The 12,971-nt window shown below is 31.9% G+C and overlaps 1 long non-coding RNA gene across 1 annotated transcript; it reads right to left on the bottom strand.

Moving 5' to 3' along the window:
• Nucleotides 1-6,672: 6,672 nt before the first annotated feature.
• On the bottom strand, nt 6,673-9,408 carry LOC147474423 (uncharacterized). Its single transcript, XR_015207723.1, has 3 exons — nt 9,255-9,408; nt 6,824-6,900; nt 6,673-6,733 (listed from the first exon to the last, which is right to left on the bottom strand). It is a non-coding gene; the product is annotated as an uncharacterized LOC147474423 (long non-coding RNA).
• Nucleotides 9,409-12,971: the final 3,563 nt, after the last annotated feature.

Here is a 12,971-nt window from a genome sequence, read left to right as displayed (position 1 = left end):
TGAACAAGTATCCATTGGTGAGAGTATAGTGGATGAAATTGCTTTCAATTCATGACTTCAAATTGGGTTTTATAAATAAAGCAAGATCTACACCATTTCGAGAAATGCATTTGTTACGACATACTGGCATCCACAAAATAAACAATGTTAGGGAAGTATGCGCGCATAAATGTCATCCAGCGTGTAGCTCCAATTCAAAATAAAATGTCTAAAAATTTCCACATAAGCCATATTTTGAAATTACTAGGGTGTACCGAGATTAATGCCAAAAACAACATAAGAAACACCACATAAGCCAATTATTATAATAAAACAAAATGGCAAGACAAATAGTGGTCAGGATTGTCTTGGGATCTGAGTTAGATGTGCGTGGAGATTTGCGTTGATCTCTTTTTAGCTTTAATCATTAAGTTAATACACATTTATACATATTTTTGCCATCTTCCATATTTGGCAAAACGGTTTATTGGATTAAATTATGACACATTTAAAGTTTTAAACTATACATTGGATGCCATTTTCTATGTTAAGTTATAATAGGTTGGATGTCATATTTCCTATTTAGCTATACTAAATATACCAATTTAATCAGATTTATGGACGTGGGCTAGGCTTTAAAACGCCCCTCATTCATTCCCATCTTGCAACCTCTCAAAGAAACAAATGGGGTTACTTGCTCTTACACTTAATTCTTTCTCATAGCCTCTTCAATACCGTAACCCCTCTTTTCATTTGGCATTCTAAAAAAATCAACTTTGACTACCATGATAAAAGGTGATTTCTGGCGTCAACCCCTCTCTCTCAACTCACTAAACTCTCGCTCCAGATTTCTGGCGTCAACTCTCAAAAAGGTGATTATACATGATAAAATTAGTTTTCGCTTTGGCTTCTACCATTGTATATAATTTATGGTTTGCATCTCTCAATTAGTTTATTGATTTTGCATCAAATTGTTATGAATGTTTCATTAATCCCATGTCAATACAAATTTCTTCAAATATTATTGTTCTGACTTTTTTCCAAAGGCTACTCATTTGGTTATTGTGCGAACTGGAGATATTAGCTGTAAGTTCAAACGTAGATGAAAATTCTAAAATCGGAAGTAATGTAAACCATGGCAGCTTCTTTTGGCAATTTCTCATTTTCTTATTGAGTAAACTTGAGACATTACACATGAGCTAAACGTAGATGGAATTGTAAGTAGTAGGATGTAAAATGTGGAAGAGGACCTTCTGAAGCTATTTAATGCAGGTTAATCTTCTTAGAAATTCAAAAAATGAAAGAGGACCTCATTAATGGGAATGGTTAAGTGCTTAATTCCAAGTATTGGTTGCTCTATGGCAGTTTATTTACTTCAGGGTTGATTACTTGTTATTACTTAACATAGATTATGGAACAATTGGTGTATTCTAGCAATGTTTGTCATCTAAAGTTTATAATAGAATATATTGATGGCGTACTCTATTGGTGTAGGCACTAACTATCATCAAACTTGGGGTAGTCTATTGGTTGTAGTATCTCACTCAATTGCAAGATTGAGTAATTAGACGCGTTCGTGCAAGCCTACGTACATTATTCTGATTTATGGAGTAATTAGACGCGTTCCTACAAACCTACATTATTCTGATTTGTGTCGCTTCTTCCATAAGTTATAGAGATTAGAGATAGGGAAGATGATGATCAGCATCACTTATTGAACCGGCCTTCTGACATACCAACTACAGTACTGATCTTCCAATGCTATCCTTAATATATTCGCAAATAGAAAAAATAATAATAGAAAAATAAGTAAATCCTCAACCTCCAACAGTCAATTCGGGATTCAACTTTGTGGGTTCTTCATATAAGTTTGGAATTGTTTGGAATTGAAAATCCATGTGTGCTTCTTCATTTTGTTTGGAATTTACTTCATTCACTTTTTATTTTGTTGAGTTGTACATCCATTTAGCTCATTAAAAAAGTTAAAAAAACTATAATAAAATAGTTCAAATGGCATGGAAGAAAAGGGGGGTGAAAAACTTTTATTTCTCTTTTGAACAAAATTTTTGTTTTTCAATTTTGTTGTTAGATTTCTTTATGAACAACTTATATGAATTTTCAAAGTTATGATGTGTAATGGTGAATCAAAGAAAAAGGGGGAAAAGGTTCACATTTTATTCATTGATCACATTTGATTTTTGATCACATGATTTTTACTGTTTGATTATGAAACTATAATAAGTACCGATATAAAATCAAATTGTAAGTAGTTATTCAAGATGCTAGCTCATTCATTACTTTTCTTTTACAACTGAGTACGAGTTCATTTATAGTTTTGTTATGACAATTATATTGGAGTGGCTAAATTCATTCAAAATGAGAGATGAACATATGGACATGTGCTTTTTGCGACTATTCTTTTCAGAGTTTCGTCTCATACGTGTCTATACTACTACTTGGAAAGAAAATTTTTGGTCAACTTTGATCTTTACTCTCTTCACGTTTGTTATCATGTAATCTATATGTTTCTATCATGCTCTCTAAATTTCTATATGTTTTTTTTGGTGTGAGAGCTTTATTTTTGGAAGGGGATTCGGAGCAAAGGATGATTTCCAATAAACTTGGGATACACATGTAATGACTAGGAGTTTTCCTCCCTTAAAACCCCTCACTAATTGACACGAAGAATTCACTTCATCCACCACCACAGCAGCATCAGGTATCCTTATTCCCTCAAATTTTTTTGTTTCTTATTTTTCTGATTTAACTTGCTAGAAATTTGTGGGACTTTATGCTCAACTTCTTATCTCCAATTTGCAAGTGAAGGTACATGTCTCTTGCTTGGTTTCATGCACCATTACACTAATAATTTTGTGGACTACTCAATCTTTACTTTAAAGTTCGTTTAAAGTGATATTTTTATTACAACCTGTTGTCATGGCAACGACAATAGTCTGACTGGCTATCTGGTCAACAACTTATGCTTGCTCATGTTCCTCATTATGTGGTATGTAAATGCCAGATTTGTTTTATAATATAGGATTTTAATTTCAATTTTGGTTATAAGATTGCTATGATCTTTCATAATTTTGTAGTTTGTGTTTTGTACTTTGTACTAAACAATTTGTGGTTATTGGTGTCTTATCACTGAAAAGGTTGCTTCTAAATGAACTGGTAGTTTAGGTTCAAATGATGAAAACTTTATGTTTTTTGTTCTCATGAAAAGGTCAGCTCATTTTAACACAAGCAAGGGTATGCTTTTCTCTATAGTTCATATTCTAAATTAGTTACTTTGTCTTTCATTGTGAATAAACCTTTATCAAGTGGATGATCTCCTTTCAAGTACACACTAACACGGTATTACCATCAATTTCACTAAATGTTTCTTTTAAATTTGCTTACCCATTTTAATTACATATTCAATTCAAAATTTTAAACAACTTATTTTACTTGGTTCAGCGAATATGAATTTTATTTTTCCTTTCATAATTTGAAAAGCCCGATCATACTTTAATTGAATTTTTTTATTGCGATAGTCAGGTGTAATTTCTCATAGGGTCAATCCTTTATTTAGACACTCAATTGATATTGTTTGTTCAATAATCTATCATTGCTGACATTTGTAAGGTACCACCAGTCCTTTAAACTCATGGCGAACAACCGATTGAAGTGTTAAAGGTTTTTCTTCATTCCTTTTCCAGTGGTGTCAACTGATTGAATGGAATGAAATATCTTTTCTTTGGCAGAAGAATGTGTAAACCAAAGTTTGCAATTTGAAACTCTACCAGTGTTGAAGAACAGGTGGTATGAAATAGTGTGTTCAAACTTAGTCACTGCCTATAGCTTCCCTGGAGTTATAATTGAGGGGGAGGGAGATAGAAAGACATTGTCAGCTGGAGTATTACACTTTTACATATATATCATGAAACATCTTTTGTTGTTTGCTTTTCGTAAGGACGACTTTTTGTTATAACTTTAGGCTAAATTTGTATCAAAGTTATATACTCAGCTTATAATGACTACGTACTCGCCTAATTGTTTTAAGGGAGTGGAATCTTGGATGTAGCCTCATTCAGTCACTCTTACATCTTTGGAATAGATTTGTTACGTTGAGAATAACATATGTTCTTTCCTCTGATTTAAGTTTGATATAATTGATAATAACACTTTCTAATCATGCGTGTTAATGTGTCCAAATGATTGGAATTGCTGGTATATATATCATTTCACAGTTCGTATAGAAACAAATTTGCCTACACCGGTTCTTCTTTTTTCAACCTTTATCCCCCAAACAAATTATAAAATAATGTCTAAATATCATATTTCAGCTGGGAAATTTGTCTACACCGGTTCTTCTCTTTGCATAAATATTTCAGCTGGGAGGTGATTCTAATATACAGGATGAGGTATATATAGTGTAGAGAAACTTGGTAATGCCATCCGTGTCGAAGACACGGGCAATACCTAGTATAATATATAATCGAGCAAAGGTTAGCAGCCTTAGAATGAGAAGGTGATCTTCGAATTGTAGTAATGGGTAGTAGGAGTGTTTCTTTGTGGGGTTAAGTTTCCTTGTTGTTTTCAAGTTTGTTTTGTTCTCGTTTTGGATTTTGGTCTTTTGCATTTTTGTATAAAGTGGTGTTTCTCATTATGTGGTTTTAATTTACATATGTCTACATGTAAGGTTATACAATATTGTATACGTGTATTCCTTTTAAGGTCGTATATGTGTATTCCTTTTAAGGTGTGTATATTTGGGTATACACCTGTATTTCATTTCTTATATATGTTTATCATGAATTTTAGATGCAAGTTGTAAATAATGTGTTTAATTAATCTTACTGACATGTTTTAAATTATTATATAAGGCTTAGTCGTTGAGATTATATTTGTTAACTTTAAACTCTATGAAGCACTATTGTTTGGCATAATGTTTGTTTGGTTAATCTACAATCACTCCTAGAATCTTGGGATGAGATTCCTTTAAGGTGTGTATATTATAACAACCCCAATTTTTAAGCAACGTAAATAATATAATTCAAATTGAAACTAATTATTTTGAATTCTAGCATGTTACAAATTTTGTTTTTTTTTTTTTTTTTTTCTACAGTGGAACATTGATATTCTTATTGTTGTTGATTTTATGAAGTATATTATTTGAATATGTTCTTAGAACTTTTATAAGTATTTGATAATCATTTTGGACTTGAAAACACTATCAAAATGTACCCATTCATATAGGTATGGACCTTGGGTGTTTTTAGACCCACGTTATGACCAAAAGTTAAGTTAAACAAACTTAAAACATTGAATAAAGAAAACCTGTGAATTTCCTCTGTAAAAATCATTTTATTCAAAAACAAAACCCTAACCTCCATTAAAAATAATAATATTTTTTATTAAAAGAAAGAAAGGGAAGAAGAAGAAAAAAGATTGGAGAAAATGAAGCTTTATTGGTATATTTTTTACTAGCATTCAATTCAAAGTGATGAGGCTAAGCCTTATTTATTTTAAAATTTTAATGGGTTGATTATCATATGATTTATATTAGTAGAGTGTTAATTTATTTATTAGTATTTTGTGATCAAACATTATTAATTTGATTAAATACATACTAGGAATATTGAGTTATTGCATAGCTTGAGTAAAAATTTACTTTTTATAGAGTTATAAAGAATTATACATTGTTGTTAAAAAATCTCTATGTAGTCATTTTCATATTTGAATGGTTGTGCTCTATAAATTGTTGATTGGTTATTAAATTTCACATTTTGATAATTCTAGGTAAATTCCCGTAATTATATAAATTGTTTTATTAAAATGCGTTTTCCTGTTGTGTTACAAGTTAGAATCAATTGATTCTAATTTCTATAGATAGAACTTTTTGAGTAGATGTGTTTAGGCATATGATTCACTGTTTTTGGTTGATAAATGATTTTGCTATGATTTTCGCTAAATATCTGTTTTGTACGATTTTTAGGAATTATTCATGACATCAGAAAATTCTAGATTTTTGTGAGTAGGTTCCTGGAAGTCTCTACTAACGGCAGTATTAATTTCATAATTTTTACAGTCCGTTTCAGAAGGTTTTTAATTTGTGTGCTTATATAAGATTTATCGGCCAATATTGTAATTAATATAATATCACGTTGCAAATACAATATCACGTTGCGACTCAAATGGATAGGCTGGCGCAAATTTAAGTATCAGAAATCGAGATTTAAGAACTCCAAAACAACGCTCGATGACATTTCTAAGAGATGAATGTCTATGGTTATACAACTCTTCTTTAGTTCTTGGTGGATTTTTGCTCCCTCTATAATCTTGCAAATAATATCGAATTCCTCAATAAGGAGCCAAAAACCCTTTTGTATTTGCATACCCAGCATCAACAACATAATACTTGCCTAGTTCAAAAACAAAATTAGAAGTAAAAATAATTATATGATAACGTGGAATGCATATGAAATAAATTAGAAATCAACATAAACATATATACCTTCAGGTGGGTGAGGAAATCTAGCATCTAGGTCTTCTAGTTCAGATTTTAGTACACGTGAATCAGCTGCGAAGCCTTCCCAACCGGCCTATACATAGCAAATTTGCATGTCAAAAGTACAAGCCACCAAAACATTTTGTGTGATATCATTTTTCTTATTACAAAAGCTAACTTAATTTTTCCTATTACGAAAGCTTGCTGATTTAGTGGAAGATTAGCAAGTATGTGAGTACCATCCAAAGCCCCAATGCAATCCTATAATTTTCAAATAGTCAATTATGTCAGATACAAAATACCAAATGAAAAACACATGACTTTAAACTAAAAACAATGTTTATAAATTACCTTGAAAAAAGGAAAAAACCTTTCATTGTTTTGAATCTCAAGAGGCGTATTAGTTGTAGGAGGGTGAATGAACTCTTCTGATAAAGATAAAACTGCATTTAGAACATTGTGAAAATGGCGGCTAATTGTTTCACCAAAATGCTGAAATCATTCTTGACAAATCTGATTTGATGCACAGTAACCCATAGTATATAAAAACATTCCTACTTGTTCTCGTACACTAATAGTAAAAGAATCTTGTAGCAACTCTTTATCTTTGAGAATCTTGCAAAACTTCACAAAAATAGGTTTATCCATACGGAACATTTTGCAGCATCAATCATTGTGCCCTTCTAAAATCTCATTCATATAGGCACCACCACTAAGCATAGAATCATTACAAGGTTGCTTGTCAAAGCGTCTTCCAATTATACCAATAGCATACGCAATCACCTGTTCTATGAGGTATTCTTCAATTTCATCTAGCTCATCATCGAAATCAATAATTGAAAAATATCCCACCTGTTAAGAATACTCATCATTATTCAATAACATACAACATATAGTCATCATAAGAATACAGCATCACGACAAGGTCATATTCTTTTCACACCACATCTGATACTACTACTTATTAGTTCATGGCTTCAGAGAACAGTCCATAAGGAAATTGAGATATAAAAAACAAAATAAATAATAGAGAATCAAAAAATTGAAATTTGAGGATAGTAAACACAATATACAGGCATGAATGATCCCCCAGGCTGCATACTTGTAATCACTTTCAACCAATGAATCTCATCGTCCATATATGGTGTGCTATGATGTATCATGTGCAAGTTAAGAAACCAAGTATAAACATATTAACAGTAAACCTTAATTAAGTTAAAACGAAATCTAATAGATAAGTTTTGCTTTATAACATGCTTAAAAGTAGAATCCACAAGGACGTAATGAGTAATTAGATGTGGAAGAAAACATGATTTAAAAAAAAGGAGACAAAAGATTTTAGTAATAGAGTTCTGCCTTGGTATTGAAAGGGGGATATGTTATCAGTTACGTACTGCCTTGGCAAGAGTTCTGCTTTTGTGGTTGAGTTCTGTGAGCACAGTTTTTCATTTCTTTGGGGAGTTATTCGTGTTAATCAGTAGTGCTGCTAACCTAAGAACCTCGCTAATGATAATGACTCAACATGTACACCAGCTAGTTGGGTATCTCTGAAGGCCTAATTGCCCTACTGTAGCATTTACCAACTATGCCCAGAGTAGGTGCTCAAATTTCTTATTGCTAAAATTTGGAGTCATTAATTTCCTTCAATATAATAATGGTTGGTGTATTTTTTCACTGACAGGAAACACACTGCATCATATATCTAAGTTGTAGGATGTCTCATATATGATGATATTAACATCACCTTCATATACCATACTAAACAAACAAGCATCAATGAATAAAGCAAAAAAAAGGGAAGAAGAAACTGAAAAACCCACCAGACATAGAGAATTTTCCCAAGACATTCAAACCAACTAAAATCCCAAAAGAACATAGACGTCATAATATCTAAATCATCAAAAAAGGAAGATTCTTCCAGCTCAACACACGACTAAACTTAAATAGTAAAAAGATGGAACGTCACAATCATTCTAAACATATATAACATAATTAAGAGAGCCTCTAAACCATAGTTGGTCGAGAAAGCTCCCTCCTTAGCCAATTTAAAAGACGGTGTGGCTTAAGAGATATAAATGCTTCCCTAGCATGAGATTTTTCAAACAATTCTATTGCATCATAAATCTCTTCTTCTTTAATGCCTTTACTAATCTATATATGGTGACAACAACTAATGATCAACTTTCAAGTAAAGATGAACCCTTCTATATATAGCAACAACAACAAAAGCATCTCAAGTATATAAAAAAAAAAAAAAAACGAATTTCTTGATAAATCCTAAAAAAATGAACAACAATTGGTAATCAACCCTAACACCTGAATACCAAACCACACTCACTATCATTCTAGGAGTCGCGGACGGACCAGTCCCAAGTTAATTCTGCCATGTATCTACACTTTCCCTATGTCCTATGATGCTCAGATACAGAAACAGATGACGACGCAGGGACAGGGATACAATGTACACGCAGAATTTAATCAAACAAATAATAGCGAATCACCACAATCTTGTCATATCCTAAGTCCTAACACACTCTAAATACATCTTAAAACAACCCATGAATATAAACATGAAAAGGATCAAAATGTATAAAATTACATTATACTCATCATAACACCAAATCAAATGAACCCAAGTTCTATGTCCATAAATTATCACCATGTAATCCATTGTCCAATCATTAACACAAGAAATGCAAGCTAAATTCATGAACAAAATAAATCTGCATAATTCAACAAAACCCATTGCACATAACTATAAAACAAACAATACAAGTTATACCTATAGAAGAGAGATAGATCGCTCTGAAAATAGTAGCACTGGCACCGTATCCAACCTCTTCCAGTAACTTGTAATCAAAACATTATCATAAGTTAGTTTAAGTTCACTAGCAGCACCCACTTATTCTTCTGTGAGAGATCAAGAAGAGAGATGATATTCCAGTGAGAGTGAGAGATGTTATTCAACTGAGAGATTGAGAAGAGAGACAGAGATTGAGATCTAATAAAAAAAAATAGAGAGTTTTATGTGGAGAAAATAACTGGGCCGTCACTTTTGCGTTTGGGGCGCAGATGTGAGAGAGAGAAGAAAAAACAGTTTTTTGTCTTAAAAAACAAGTTTTACCTAATTATCATAAAACGACTTTTTCAGACCAATAGATGTTTTTTGAATGAAAAACAATTTTAAAAAAAAAGAGACCAAACACATTTATTTTTTCTAAAAAAATGTTTTTCTGACTAATAAACACTTTTTTACAATAAATAAATAGAATCCAAACACCCCTTTATATTTGTAATTTCGTCCTACCTCTTTCCATGCCTACTGTTAACTGTTTCGATTTTAGTTCTAATTTTTAACGGTTCCTATTGGGTTCGGGTCTTTCAGTTTTTTTCTTATATTTAGAAAACTCAAATCCATACCCATTAATTAAGTTGGTTCCGATTCAGGTTTCGGTTCCTTTCCGGGTTATACATTATTATTGCTAAAATTACTTTTTTACTTATGCAATCGATATTAAAGTTGGTTTTTAGTGCAATAATAATAATTGTCATCGATATTTTTGTCCTCTCAAAGGAAATAATGGTTCTAAATTCAATAGTTTTTCAAAGTTTTCTAAAAACTTTAAGTATATATAATAAATTGTATGTACACGTGTATTTTACGAACATATGTACATTATACTATACGTACATGCGTCATATATATAATAAATACATGTATCACAATTATATCGTTAGTTAGCATTGCATGTATTTATTATCCAGCCTGTATATACACATGTAATATATCAAGCACGTACACGTAGTGCCGGCTCGTTCATTAAGCGAGTTAGGCGGCTACCTAAGGCCTCACTCAATATAACATATTTCTCCTTACGGTTTTCTTTTATTTCAATTGTTTTTTGTGTTACTACTACAAAATAATGGTTGTGGAAGGGGCCTTTAAGTATTAAGACTAAACTCTTTCCATTGAGTTGAACGCACGCACTGATTTTTGGAGAGAAGTTAGTAAGGTTTAGGTGGCACAATTCGGTAGTCCTCCACACAAAAATTGCAAGTGAATCCAGAACTCCAGATCATAGTATTTAGTGATGAGAGTGACCTCATTGAACTAAAACTCTTCTTTTAAAAAGAAACTGATTGCTCATCCTCTCACCTTAATAAAGGAATCCCACTTTCTTCTCGATCTCTCCAATCTGCAGTTCCTCACTTCCACTGCACATCTCTCATCTAATACTTTACTCTCTCGCTCGTTTAGTTTATCATCATCTTTAAACTGTGGTTTTTACTAGATATAGCAATGACTTTTTCAAGTTTCTTTGTCATTAGGAATTTTAACTTGCTGGCATTTTTCATAATCCTTTGTAAATTTTGTTTACATTGTAATATAAATCTAGATTAGTTCAATAAATATATATTTCTTTTATAGGTATCTACTTCTCAATCTATCATTGGTTGGCTTTCAATACTTTTAGCAATTTTAATGTGAGCTATACATGCTATACTAGTTCCGGAAGGTTTAAGAACAAAAGGCCTCATCTAACCTTGAGTAGGCCCTACGTACAAGCGTATTAGTTAATATATATAGTGTATTAGCTAATTCATAGTATACGTGTAGACGTTGACATTATTATTAACATTTATAATACATGTGTTTAATATAATATTATAAAACATGCATTTAATAACACACATTAACTATTATGCTATATATATTTAGTATACTTTTACACCTAACAAACAAAAACTATATATCATAATGTTTTAGTTTGCTTTTATTTAGTGTAATATATATAATACTAAACTTTATATATCAAAATCATAATAACCGGTTCTGATTTCAGTTCGGGTACCCATCGGTTTTTTACTATTCGGTTATTGAAGACCCACTTTTAATGTGTCTAACATTTTAGGACCCATAACCGCTATAAACGGTTCCAGCGGTTCAGTTTCGAGTAATTGCGTACCCATGCACACCCCTACCCACAAGATTGTTTGTTCTCCTAAAAAAGGAATGTATTGTCAACCATCATAAGTGTAGTTTTAAGGCATTAGAGTATGGAAATCTCATAAGGAATCTATTTATAATATCTCTCCTCTCCATAGTTATCATCATCTCCACAGACACTACTCCTCATATTCACTGTGATCTCTCTACAGTTCTACTGTGTGCTCTCATCTCCTTATGGCTACTATCTCGATCAATTATGTTATTGCTTGTCATTATTATTGTACACATTTCCACATCCATTTTATCATTTGTTGTTGAGCTATATCGAATCAAGGTATGGTCTCTCTCTCTCTCTCTCTCACACACACACACACACACACACACACATACACACAATTTCTTTTTTGAATTGCCCTACCGGTCCATTCAAATTGCTATTTCAAGATATTTTTTTTGCAACCACCCCCGAGACGTCTCCACTGGTCTGTGGGTGGCTGTAATTTACTAGCTGGCGATTCTTCAAGTATTTCTATCTTGTAAGACTGTTATAAAGGCTTCGACCCTGCCACTGCACGACGCTCACTATATGTATTCTTAGCCACCTAGTAAGTTTTTTTTTTTTTTATATATCTTACCCTGCCTACTATCGTTAATTTCACTTGTCATATTTAAGTTGGGTAATTTTATGCGTTTTGGAGTTCTAGTTTAGTTTAGCTTAGCATTAGTGATCCTCAAATCTCTACAACCATAGTTTTTAATCCCTCAAACATTTCCAATCATATCCTGTCCTTATTCATAATACAACTTAAAAGTGGAACGATATCATACTTATCATTTACTCATTGAGGGATAATTAGGTTTTGATCTCACGTAGTTTTGGTCAACGATATTCATCATCAATCATCCATCCATAATCTTACATACCATTCTCAACCAACAAAACTAAGTGTGTCTTCACAAGGGTTAATCAACATCATATAATCAAATGAGTTGTGGTAGCTAGAAACTAGGATTTTCGTTATGTAAATTATCCAAATATCTTGCAATTATATCTCATAATCATTCCACATCACATGCCAATAAAATATATTGCACTAAACAACACGTTTGAATATGTCATTCATTCCACTTTATCACATGCCAATATATATATTGCACTAAACACCACATTTGAATATACCATGCATGCCACATTAATTAAACTTGTCTTATATTTATCTAAAGACAGGGACAAAGTATTTTCTAACAACTCAATCATAAACATGATGCCAATTTTATTATACAATCATTTCTCCAAAAATGTTGCGTAATAGATAGACAACCACATTAAATATCAAACATTACAATTATATAATTCATACCATAAGTCATGGTAGATAAGAGCATACTAGCTGCATCACAAATCACTGCATTGATAATTACAATTATAGCATCTATTAAATGCCATGAATGATTCATTAAAAATGTTGCAAAAACAATTCTAGCAATTAACAACACAATTGTAGTTTTCACTAAATACTGTAATCAGTCTTAAAAGTGATGCAAGTA

This window comes from Coptis chinensis, chromosome 9 (assembly GCF_015680905.1).
Source record: "Coptis chinensis isolate HL-2020 chromosome 9, ASM1568090v1, whole genome shotgun sequence".
NCBI lineage: Eukaryota > Viridiplantae > Streptophyta > Magnoliopsida > Ranunculales > Ranunculaceae > Coptis > Coptis chinensis.
The sequence above is the reverse complement of the archived record's forward strand: the minus strand, read 5'-3'. Positions and strand labels throughout refer to the sequence as shown.